Source organism: Hibiscus syriacus, unplaced genomic scaffold, assembly GCF_006381635.1.
Source record: "Hibiscus syriacus cultivar Baekdansim isolate YM2019G1 unplaced genomic scaffold, ASM638163v2 tig00111851_pilon, whole genome shotgun sequence".
NCBI classification, from domain to species: domain Eukaryota; kingdom Viridiplantae; phylum Streptophyta; class Magnoliopsida; order Malvales; family Malvaceae; genus Hibiscus; species Hibiscus syriacus.
This window is the reverse complement of record NW_024063203.1, coordinates 550,613-564,078: the sequence shown is the minus strand read 5'-3', so window position 1 is coordinate 564,078 and position 13,466 is coordinate 550,613. Positions and strand designations below refer to the sequence as shown.

At 36.2% G+C, this 13,466-nt stretch overlaps 1 pseudogene; it reads right to left on the bottom strand.

Moving 5' to 3' along the window:
* Window positions 1–489: 489 nt before the first annotated feature.
* Window positions 490–2,066, bottom strand: LOC120172447 (annotated as a pseudogene).
* Between the last annotated feature and the right edge of the window lie 11,400 nt (window positions 2,067–13,466).

Here is a 13,466-nt window from a genome sequence, read left to right as displayed (position 1 = left end):
ATAGGAATTCTAGATAAAAAAGTACTTATTTACTAAAATTTGTATTATAAAAAACTATATATATCATTAATTTTAATTGATCATGATGAAACATTTACAAATATATTTTATATAATTCCTTTTAACTAATACAATATAACTTTTACATATCAATAATGCATGAAATAGTTTAATCAAAAACAAATTACAGCTAATGCATTGAGACGATTGACAAGGAAGCATTTGGCTAGAGCAAGCATTTGTTAGGAAATAAAGCGAGTACAAGTAATTTCTTTATAACCAGATTAGTGAAAATGCGAAATAAAAACAGAAAAATAATACCCAAAAATTGATAACGGAGTTCACCCAGCTGTGCTTACATTTACAGGTGTTTACAAAACACTCACTACTCACAAGAAAGCTCTCTAGTATAAGAAGAAATAAATATTTTGGGATGATTTTGAAACTAAATGAACTAAGGTATTTATAGTTAAAACTTATAGACTAATCTTATAAATATTTGAAAGTATGTAATGACTAAAATGTAATTAAACCAAAAATCATTTTCAACAACCTTTCGGTGCATTTAAAGCCACCGAAAGTTCCCCACCCACCTTAATTATTTTCCAACAGCATTGACATCAAGAGATGTTGAAATTCAACAGTTGACCCTCAAAAATACTTCTGAATTTGGGCAATCGAATCGGGGGAAGAAGAAAGCCGATTTCAACCCCACCAACTTCCGGATCCCTATTCTCGGCCAGGACGAAGGACCCTGAAGAACCGATGTGAGCCACCTCCGTTTTCCTCGGTCTTCCCCACCCGAAATCAGTCTCGTAGGCCAGCAACTTCGGTGATCCGACGGCGATCACATTGTGTTTAGACTTCGAAAACGCTTCGCTCGCTCTCGACATCCATTTATCGGCGTCTCCCAATGGACCTTCATCCAACTCCATCACTGCCCTTCCGATGGCCTTTGCGGCGACCAGAATCCCATTTTTCCTAGCAGTTCACTCCTTTTGGCTGATAAAACACACGGTTTAAGACAGTTCCCGAAGTACTCCGACGGAAGTTTCAGGCGACGTCTGCATTCGGCACTGAAGAGGAAGTTGCAGATTGTATCGTCGTCGTCTGATGGTGATTCACTTGCTTCTTCTACTCTTGTAAAACAAACCCAAACGTGAGCACAAGTCACCACGAACGTTGATAATCTCAGCTGCTCTGATTCATCGTCTTTTATTGTTTCGATCCATTTTTTCAGTGACTCGACGTTGGCTCGGCTGATTCTGTACGTGACTCGTACCTTATCGGTTTGGTTTATTACGTGGCCAGAGAAATCCGCGTTGAGCTCGAGGAATTGCTCGACGAAAACGGACCAAATTCCTTTAGGATCTTGGATTGAATCCCTATTATGATCAGGTGGAGGGATATTATCGAGAAGTTTAAAGTCCTCCAGTGATTTACAAGCTGCCGCCCATGATTTGGTGAAATGAGTAAACGCCTTGCCATCAGCTGCGACGTGACAAAAAGCGATACCAATCGAAAACCCCGCGTTTGGGAAGATAGTGATTTGAATCGCCATGAGAGGGAGCTGCCTAAAAACATCGGTCTCCATCGTCGTCGACGGCGGCAGATTCGGGACGAGAGCTTGTAAATTCTGAGCGTTGCGTGCATGATCGCTCGTAAGATGGTTAAAGTCGGCATGGGACTCGGTGACGACGAAGGGTATCGAATCGCCGTCGGTGAAGAAAATATAAGGCCTCTGAGGCGGTGGCGGAAACCGGAGATTGCCGGAAAAAGGGAAGAAACGTTGTAGTGTGAGGGAGAGAGAGGTTTTAAGTCGGGGAAGAGCGTTTAGCATGAAATGGGAAGTTGGGAGCGGGTATTCGTAGAAATAAAGGCGTTGAGCTAGGTAATGGAAAAGCCAAAAAGTGTCGAATAAAGTGGTGGGGATGGCGGTTTCCGGTACCTTGCGTGGCGGCGGAGATACGCGGCCATCTTCGAGAACCTTGGCGGGGAACAACGTTGAGCCATCTTCCGTAGGCGTAAGAGCAATGCTAAGTCTAAAGTAAAAGTAGGCGTTTATATTATTTTGTGTTTTGAAGTATAAAGACTTATATTATAACCAAGTATTTAAATCGTATTCTAAAGTATTTTTGGTTAAAAGAAACATCTAAATTCATATTTTTAGTCAAAATAGGTATATAAAGTATTTTTTGTCAAAATTGGTACTTAAAGTATTTAATTTTTCATTTAAGTTCTAAAAAAGTTGACATATATTATTAATTTAAAAATATTTTAAGTACTTAGATGAAAAAAATTAAATACTTTAAGTACCTATTTTGATAAGTTTTAAGTACCTATTTTAACAAAAAAGATAAGGTTAGATACTTGTTTTGATCAAAAAATACTTTAAATACTTAAATAAAAAAATGATATACTTTAAGTACTTATTTATGATACAAGTTCTTTTTAAACGATTTATTTTAAAATGGTAATTATACAATTTTTACTAATAAAATATTAAAAGAAAAAATAATAATTAAATTTATCAAATTATTTAGAAAGAAGTGAACAAAAAATTTTAGAGTCCAATAATAATTAACAACAGTGGCGGTGACGGTGGTAAGCGAGGACGTACGATGAAAGATTTGATTCCATTCACGAGTCTAAATAATATTTTATTTAAAGTTTAGATAGCAAATTAATATTCTATCTAAAGTTTAATAATTAAATTAAAAATTATTCCGTTTACTATCGTATAATTTTATCAAATTAGAAAAACATTATAGTGATTAAGATATTATAGTTCAATGATATAAACAAATAAAACATTTTTTAATTCGATATTTTTTTATTTTTATTAATATGGATTAAGTATAATGTAATATCAGTTCAAAGATAACTCTTAATCATTTGACATTGAACAATCTCACACACCTAATATTTATCGGTGTCATTCAATTCATACTTGGATTATAAAGTCAAATATTTATAAAATAAAAGTTTTTATTTCAATAATTTACCTTTAATTTTAGTGGTGTTCTAATAAGGATGTCAATTCATAAGATGAATTATTTATTCGAACTAACTGAAAATATTAATTTAAAGAAGACGACTCATGAATAATTATTAATTATTGGTATAGATATAGAAGTGTTAAATAATATGACCAAATCTGCAGGATATCTAGTAACAATGTAGTAATATGTTATTTAATTTCGATATGGACTCCATCATACGCAGAAAGATTTAACTACATAAGTTACTGAAAATTTGTTTAAAATAGTACAATGGGTGAACTACTTTATGTATCACCATACTTTAGTATTTGTTCGATTTAACCATTCAATTTCAGTTTAGTATTTGTTTATAATTTTTTAGTTCTTAAAAATACATATCTTACAAACAAAATCTCTAAAGAAAATAATACTATTTTTCACTATTAAAATCGATGAGGAAAACCTTAAATATTTAATTTCCATTTGAATTATTAAAAGATATAAATTAAAAATACTTGTCATTCCTACACAAAAAAAATCTAAAATAGGGGTCCATTAATAATGCTGTGAACTAGTGGTATGTGGAAGTGGGTGGATCGAGGCTTGAACATTGTGCATAAAATCTTATTATTGTGTGGATACGGTAATTGGTGTTGTCATTCCTAAATGCTAACAAAATCCCTCATTTAAAAGGTCACATGGATAAATCAATCAATCGATGTCACTTAAATAAAATTTTATGGTGCGTTTGGTTTATGTAATTAAACATTATCTCTAATAGAATTATCGGAATGTAATATTATTTAACATATTACAATGAATGTTATATTATTGTGTTTAGTTTGTTTATCATGAATGTAAAATTATAATATTTGGTTAAAAGAATAAAAGATTATTAGAATGTATATTTTATCAAATTGTCCTTGTTATATATATATATATCTTTTACTTCCTATTATTATTATTAGAGAAAATAATCTCGGTGATAAAAAATGCCTTATAATATACGATTTTAATCAACTTTTTTTGGATTTGCCAAAATGACCAACAAAATCGCAATGCGAAATAAAAATCGCAACGCGATCTCCAGAATCGCAAATCAGTTCCCAGAATCGCAACGCGATTATGAAGAATCGCAATGCGATAGTACAAATTAGCATTGCGATTTTCTAGAATCGCAACGCGAATATGAAAATCGCAACGCGAACATATAAATCGCAACGCGATTCTGACTATCGCAACGAGTATCCGTAAAATCGCAACGCGTATTGGTAAATCGCAACGACAATACGTAAAATCGCAACGCGTATCCGTAAATCGCAACGCGTATCCGTAAATCGCAATGCGAATACGTAAATCGCAATGCGATTACGTAATCGCGTTGCGATTTAGTAAATCGCAACGAGATTCTGACTATCGCAATACTGAATTTCAAATTCGCAACTCGATTTCTGAATTCGCAACAGGTTTTAATTTCGCAACACAAATGTTTTGGGTATATAACTACGCAGCAGCAGCAACTCATAACCTAAATCCCTAAATCGCAACTCATTCCATCTCCATCTATCACTCTCTCCGGCGACATCCGTTCTTATATCCAACAACATCATTCCCCATCCGGCAACATATTTTAGTTTCGCAGCTCGTTTGTTTAGTAAATTAATTTACAATAATGAAATCATCTAATGTTGATCATGTTTGGATAGATTTGTGTTTTGGAGGGTCATGGGATAATGTTCATGGTGTTTTACAATACATGCCTTTACCCATGAATCTTCAACTAAAACTGTCATTAAAAAAGTTAACTTATGAAACTCTAATGTTACGTGTTGCAAATAAATTGAATTTAGAGCCCCTAAGTGGATTTAGGCTATCTTATCAGAGAAATTGTAAAGTTTATTTGTTAACCGACAATGAAGATGTTGAACGATTCATTGCTTACATTAGTGTTTCAAGTGATGATGTTACATTGTATGTTGTTAAACCTAGAAGTAGTGAAGTTGGGTCAGTAGCGGGTAGTAATCAACTAAGTTTTTCAACCCCAGTTTATGGTGCTCAAAATTTAATGGTTCCACCACAATTTCATCACCAAGCAAATATTGTTTCACCACATTTCCAATACCAAACACAATCTCAAAACCCACAACCTTTCCCTAATCCAAATCCCAATCAACTTTCAGCACCAAATTCAGGTTTTCGTATTGACCAGTTAGACGATGATGAGCCAACAGAAAAAATTGTGAGTACTAGTCAGTATTCGAAATTTGATCTTGGTCAATACCCGGACTTTGATATTGGTCAATACTCGGATTTTGATGATTTTTCAGAAGAAGAAATAAACCATGCGTGTAATGATTTTGATATTGGTCAATACCCAAATTTTGATGATGAAACAGCCGTTGCCGAGGAAGATGTTGTTGATGATAATGAGGAGGAAGTTACGACTGTAAATGAACATGTTGAACATCCATTCTGTAATTCATATAACACTGAACAAGAAAAAGAAGAAGAATAAATCCCCAAAGAAAAGTCCCCGAAGAAAATGTCACGGGAGTATAACTGGAATATGCCAGAATTACTTCAGATACCGGAAGAAGAGTTGGTAAAGATAGCAGTTGATTGTTACACAAAAATTATTCGTATCAAGAAAGATGATTGTTTTGATACAAAGGAAGACTTGAAGATAGCTTTGTATACGAAATGTGTGGAATATGGATATCAACTAAAAGTTAACAAATCAAGCAAAGATCGTTTCGAAACAAGGTGTATGATTGAAAAAAACTGTATATGGCGTATGATTGCAAAGAGGATAAAAGATTGCGAAATGTTTCAAGTTAGGACTTTTATTGATAAACATACATGTTCAAGAACCCAAGTTTTTCCTCACCATAGACAGGCAAACAAAAAGGTGTTGGGTGGTTTTCTGGCTGAGTTAATGTTTTTGAATGGTAGGGTATATCGGGGACATGAAATTATGACTGACATGAATGCTCGGTTCAAGATTAGTATCTCATATTCTCAAGCTTGGAGAGCCAAATGTTATGCCTTGGAATTGTTGAGGGGGTCGCCAGAAGCATCGTTTGCCCAACTGCCGGCTTATTGTCACAATTTAAAGTTGAAAAATCCTGGGTCTGTAACTCATATCAAAACAGATAGAGATGGACGCTTTGAGTTGCTGTTTATCGCCATTGGTGATGCGGTTAGTAAATCAATATAATTTTGTTGACTCATTTTTGTTAGTTACATGCATTTCACATTTAAATGATTATATTTCTTGTGTATATGATTTTGTAGATTCGTTCGTTTATTAATTGCATGCGCCCAGTTATTATAGTTGACGGAGCACATTTAAAAGGTCGATACCTTGGAGTAAACTTATTAGCAGTAGCCATGGATGCTAACAATGTGATACTACCAATAGCTTATGGGGTTGGCAAATCTGAAACCTCTGATTTATGGACATGGTTTATGGGACATCTTAGGGATTGTATAGGTCCTATTAGCAATCTGACAATCATATCCGATAGGGCAAACTCAATTGACAACGCTGTTAGAAGGTGTTTCCCAGATGCTTTTCATGGACTTTGTGGTGTTCATTTGTATAGAAATCTAAAATCAAGGTCTGTTGGTATAAAAAATCACAAATGGACATACTGGAAGGCTGTAAAAGCTTATCGGGAAGTGGATTTTAATAAGCATATAAACTGTTTAAGACGTGTTTTGCCTCAGTGTGCTCAAACACTAGAAGATGTCGGGTTTGAAAGATGGTCAAGAGTACATCAAATTGGAGTAAGATATGGTTTCATGATGTCTAATAGTGCAGAATCAATCAACGCTCTAAGTCGTCATTCCCGGAAATTACCTATTACTATGTTAATGGAGTTTTTTCGAGCCTCTATTCAACAGTGGTACTACAAGAAAAGAAACCATGCAGGTATTATTTCTTTAAATTCGTAACTTATCATATATTTTACTAAGTATTATTTATTTAAATTTACAGGAACATTGAAACATCGTGTTACACCATGGACAGAAAAAAAGATAACGAAACGTGTTGTGAAGTCAACGTCATGGAGAGTTGAACCATGTTCAAACACTTTGTTTGAATTACTGGATAATAACTTAAATGGGCTTGTCGATCTAAATGCAAAGACGTGTAGTTGTATAAAATAGCAAACATCTGGTTATCCGTGTGGCCATGTTATAAAAGTTTCTCTTCATCTAAACCAAGATGATTCAAGCGCATACGCTATGGATTGCTACACTACAGAAGTATATCGACAGACTTATGGCGAGATTGTCTACCCTATTCCACATCCCTCTGAGTGGGACATACCAGATGACTTACAAACAGTTTTGCCACCAGCCATGGACAGAAGGCTACCTGGCCGACCAAAAAGTCACGATCGTATACCGTCTAAGGGTGAAGAGAAGAAGAGATCGACATGTAGTCGGTGCAAGGAAAGTGGTCATACAAGGTTGACATGTGGATCACCAGTGCCATCACAATCATATTTTCCTCTACCAAAATATGGATCCTCATCAAAATCCAAAGCTCATATGGTGTTAAGAAAAAGGCAATCAAAATCGCAATCATCTTTAAAATCCCAATCACAACCGGCTTCACCTTTTGGGACTGTTAACGTAGGTGATTTTTAAATGCAAACGTTGTATTATGTGGATTTTATGTGTGAACTTTTAACATTTTCAGTTAGGCATGTATTAGTAACTTGAGTTTTAAAATTGTTATGATCTGTTCAGTTGTTATCACTTATTAGGCATTCATTTGACTATCGCAACACGGAAATGACGTTTGCAATCATCTTAATGTCTATCGCAATGCGAAATGAAAATCGCAACGAGAGAATCGCAATGCGAAATGAAAATCGCAACGCGAATATGAATATCGCAACGCGGAAATAACTATCGCAATGAGATAGTCATTTTTGCCTTCAACATAATGCAGATTGAAATCGACAAAATCAATCATTACATTTCAATCAATTAAACAAATACAAATAAGAATTATGTTCACATCAATTAAACAAATCAACTTTTACAAATCATCTTTTACAAATCAATTAAACAATCAAAAAATAAGCAATAATTCCTATTTCCTCATCTACTATTGAATCAACTTTTGCAGCTATACATCATTTTCATGCAGCTCACTTCTGAGATTAACCTGCAGAAACCAAACATTTGCTCAAACAACACTTTCTACACATCTAAAACCTACAAACAACAAATTATTGAATTCTAGGTACTTAACCAAACATTTTCAAACCAAAAGCCTATAAACTTACCAATTGTTTATGGACATTTTTATAACGCGGATGCAGGTAGGCAGCGTCTCATATATATCGATCTAGCCATATAATGCCAAAACCACAAGCTTACTGCAACTCTATCTCTATCGGTGGGAGGTAGATACTTTATACTTCCTGTGATCAAACGCTCCAACGCCAAGCATACGAGAGGACCACAATCCCCTCTGGCTCCTTCCGTTTGTTGTGGTGCGGTCTCGTCTCTGCTAACTGTAATATTGAGCTTCTTTGGCTTCATGTTTTCAGAACGAGTCCAATAATTTATCGCATCCAAGAATTTAGCCAAATGAGAGCTCCATCCCTTAATAATATCTCTTAAATCAACCAATGATATGTAATTTATCATGCTGTCATATACTATTGCCTTAAGGGATGGGAGTTGAAGCTCGACGAGAAGCCAATGTTTACGTTCCAAAACAGGGATAAACACATGTAATCATAAGTAATAATTCATTCATTTGCGCACTTATTTATGAATACCTTTAAACTCAATCTAAAATAAATACTAACCTTATCGACCTCCCACCATGCAGGATAAAGTTTAGCTTGTCCATTGCCCAACGCAAATGATTCATCACATTGATTCTTCAAGTTAACGGCGTTAAAAGACGTCGACATAATTGTATATCGTGTATTTCTTTTATTTTTCTTAAGTTTCCTAATTATTAGAATACGTGACACCCACGCACCGATATGCTGTTTTACAAAAAAAGACATATATTAGTGACTTACATAAATTTAAAAAAAAATCAAATTGAAATATAAGAAAAATATAAGACTTACCCCTCCATCGAAATAGCCATTGTCTTCGACCCCTAATAATACGCCCCACCAAGACCGATCAAGCAATGAATAGATATCATCGTTGAGCTTGCATATGTCAGTGAAACACCCCTGGCTCCACTCATGTAGATAAAAATCAACTGCGGTCTTAGCCCAAAGGATGTTATCCAGAATTGTGTCCGGTAGTTGTCTCCTCTCCACTTCAGATACCGGAATGGTACTGGCCGGTAACTCATACGAGAGCCAACTCTCATCCATCATGTCCGGCACGTCAGAGGGTTTCTCAAGAATCTTACATATGACGCCATGTGAATCGGGCTCTTGAATGGTGGGAGAGACCTCTTCAACGATAACAGTGGCCTCTTGAACGGTGGGAGGGGACTCTCGAGGAATGATAGGGGCCTCTTCAACGATAGGAGTGGACTTTTGAGGGATGACAGGCGAGTCGGGCTTCTTCTTGCGGTGTCTTCACACTATTGGGGTGTACGGAGACTTAATAGCACGTGTCACCCACGCATCGATATGCTGTTTTACAAAAAAAGACATATATTAGTGACTTACATAAATTTAAAAAAAATCAAATTGAAATATAAGAAAAATATAAGACTTACCCCTCCATCGAAATAGCCATTGTCTTCGACCCTAATAATACGCCCCACCAAGACCAATCAAGCAACGAATAGATATCATCATTGAGCTTGCATATGTCAGTGAAACACCCCTGGCTCCGCTCATGTAGATAAAAATCAACTGCGGTCTTAGCCCAAAGGGTGTTATCCAGAATTGTGTCCGGTAGTTGTCTCCTCTCCACTTCAGATACCGGAATGGTACTGGCCGGTAACTCATACGAGAGCCAACTCTCATCCATCATGTCCGGCACGTCAGAGGGTTTCTCAAGAATCTTACATATGACGCCATGTGAATCGGGCTCTTGAATGGTGGGAGGGACCTCTTCAACGATGACAGTGGCCTCTTGAACGGTGGGAGGGTACTCTCGAGGAATGATAGGGGCCTCTTCAACGATAGGAGTGGACTCTTGAGGGATGACAGGCGAGTCGGGCTTCTTTTTGCGGTGTCTTCACACTATTGGGGTGTACGGAGACTTAATAGCACATGTACGCCGTCTGATGCGTGAACTCCGCCGTACAAGAAAAACCCGACGTAAAGCATCCACCTTATAGGGCCGCTAAATAATTAAATACAAAAATCAGTAAATAAACAAGCATGATATTTAAAAAGTGAAAACAAAGACAAATATGTTTCAAACTTGCATTGTATTCACCCAAGTCATTATTCTATCATAGTTCACAAAATGCATCAGATAACAAAGACAAATATGTTTCAAACTTGCAACACTGTCAAGTTAGTATTTGTCTTTGTCTATTGGTTGAAGTAATGCAATTCATTCAAGTTTCAATTTGCAGAAGAAGAATAGTTTCTGGAACTTAAAATCGCAACGTGAAAAATGACTATCGCAACGTGAAATGAAAATCGCAACGCGAAATGAAAATCGCAACGAGAGAATCGTAATGCGAAATGAAAATCGCAACGCGATTATAGTTTCGCGTTGCGATTTTGTCTTTGCGATTTTCATTTCGCGTTGCGATTTTCATTTCGCGTTGCGATAGTCATTTTTCACGTTACGATTTTAAGTTTCATGTTACGAAAGTAAACTATTTCTTCTTCTGCAAATTGAAACTTGAATGGATTGCATTACTTCAACCAAAAGACAAAACAAAGTCAAATACTAACTTCAGAGTATTAAAGAATACACAGTTTAGCAGAATTGGCAGCAACCGAACAAATTTACTTTCAACCAAAAGACAAAACAAAGACAAATACTAACTTCACAGTGTTAAAGAATACACAGTTTAGCAGAATTGGCAACAACCGAACAAATTTACTTTCAACCAAAAGACAAAACAAAGACAAATACTAACTTCACAGTGTTAAAGAATACACAGTTTAACAGAATTGGCAGCAACCGAATAAATTTACTTCAACCAAAAGAAAAAACAAAAGATAAATACTAACTTCACAGTGTTAAAGAATAAACAGTTTAGCAGTATTGGCATCAACCGAATAAATTTACTAAGCAATCTAAGTGAAATGGTTAATCTAAGTGAAATTACGAGTAAATTTATCATCAAGATAAATATGGAAAATCTTAAACTTACCTCGTTGCGTAGAGTATGAACCTCATTCTGCAACGATACTATCATCTCACGTAGAGCGGCAACCTCACCACGTAAAGTAGACACCTCCACACGCCATGCACCATCGTTATCGCGTAGAGTATCGATCTCCTCACGCAAGGCATTGACCTCATCACGTAACTCCCTTGACTCATCCCGTGGAGGTGGAGAACAGGGAGATAGAAGTCGTGGCATCTTTGTCGGTCGCCTATCATGAGGTGATGGTGGAGAAGAGGCTCGATGATGTGACGGGATAGGTGATGGCTCTCGTTGTAGAGGTGTATAGTCGGGTCGATCAGGTGATGGCTCTGGGTGAGGTGATGGCTCTCGAAGTGGAGGAAGTGGAGGCTGCTCATCATTCGTGCCATCAAAAAAACGCTGACTAGCTTGCCACCAATCAGTGGCAATCTCAGCCTCCGTGGGTGTCAGTCTCTGTAATGGAGTGTTGGCCTCCTAAAATATAAAAACTCAAACAAAGTTAAACGTCTACTATTAATAACTTGTTTATATATGATAGTATTTGTGTTAACTTACATTATTTATTGTCGCATATGGTATTAAGTCTTCCCAATCCAACAGGCGTTTCCTCTTCCAGGAAATAGCCCTAGGAATATCATTTGAAGTTTTTAATGCATATGTCTGCTTGCTGGGGAAAGCCTCGAATATCCAAATCTATAAACAATATAATAACAAACATTAGTAATTGTTAAATAATTAATTATAAATTTTGAAAACATTATATAGAAATTCTTACCTTAAAGGCCCAAACAAAGCCTGACAAAGTGTATTTCGACCCATCGCCACGCAAACTTTTGCGGTCATCAAAGGCAGACTACAACTTAGTCCAGGTAGCTTTCCATATATACGAACCCCACGAAAACAAATTCCATGCATTTAGGTCCTCTACCAATAATATTAGCTCCTGAGGAATAGGTTGTTTGGCATCTCTGCCTAAAAAGCCGGCATACAAAAGTACTAGAATGCATACTCGGACAACATCGACGTCATTCATCTGAGTAAAACCATCTTTCTTATTAAACAATTTCTTCAGGTCGTCGACGTGTAAGTTCGGCTTCTCTATTGACTCATTAGGAAAAACCCGGGATAACCATGATGGGTGGGTGATATGACGAGTGTACCGGCCTACATCATCGTGTCCGAATCATAGACCAGTGATTAAGTAGAACTCCTTCCGCCCAAAACAAGTATACGCTGGTGGAAAATGAAACCATATCTCTTCCTCACCACGTTGTATACTATCGGGTAGATCGCTAGTCATGGTCTGAAGCCACAAATGAGTCAAATTAGCATCTCCACCCGGATGCTGTACTCTCAACCATGGCCCGAAGCAGGTTTCCTCAAACAATTTTCTTTGTGCAGGTGAAAGCTTCGAAGCAATTGTAGTGGCTAGGCTAACTTTATTCCTTAATGTCAATGAAGCCGAAAAAAATTTCTACAAAAACAATAAACATATCAAATTAGATATACCAAAAACTACACTGTGAAGATATACCAAAAACAATAAACATAAAGAGTAGTAGTTTATTCTTGAAACTAAAATTTGCAACACTGTTTTGTCTTTTGGTTGAAATGAAAATCGCAACGAGAGAATCGCAACGCGAAATTAAAATTGCAATGCGATTTTGGTTTCGCGTTGCGATTATCTCGTTGCGATTTTCATTTCGCGTTGCGATTCTCTCGTTACGATTTTCATTTCTCTCGTTGCGATAGTCATTTTCGTGTTGCGATTTTCATTTTCATGTTGCGATTTTAAGTTTAGAAATTATTCTTCTTCTGCAAATTGAAACTTTAATGTATTGCATTACTTCAACCAAAAGACAAAACAAAGACAAATACTAACTTCACATGGTTAAAAACTAAATAGTTTAGCAGTATTGGCAGCAATCAAATGAATTTAATAAGAAATCTAAGTGAAATGGTTAATCTATTATTGAAATTACCAGTAAACTTATCATCAATTTCAATATGAAAAACCTAAAATAATGCAAAATTTTCAAAATAAAAAAAATTAAAAAAACTAACCCTCGGAGGTTGATTTTCCATTTCTGAATGATTGTGAGGGATTTCTGACCGTGAATGGTTGTGAGAGATTTCTCCGGAGATGGGGACGAAAATCTTCGGAGATGGGGACGGATTTCACCGTAGAGAGTGAGAGATGG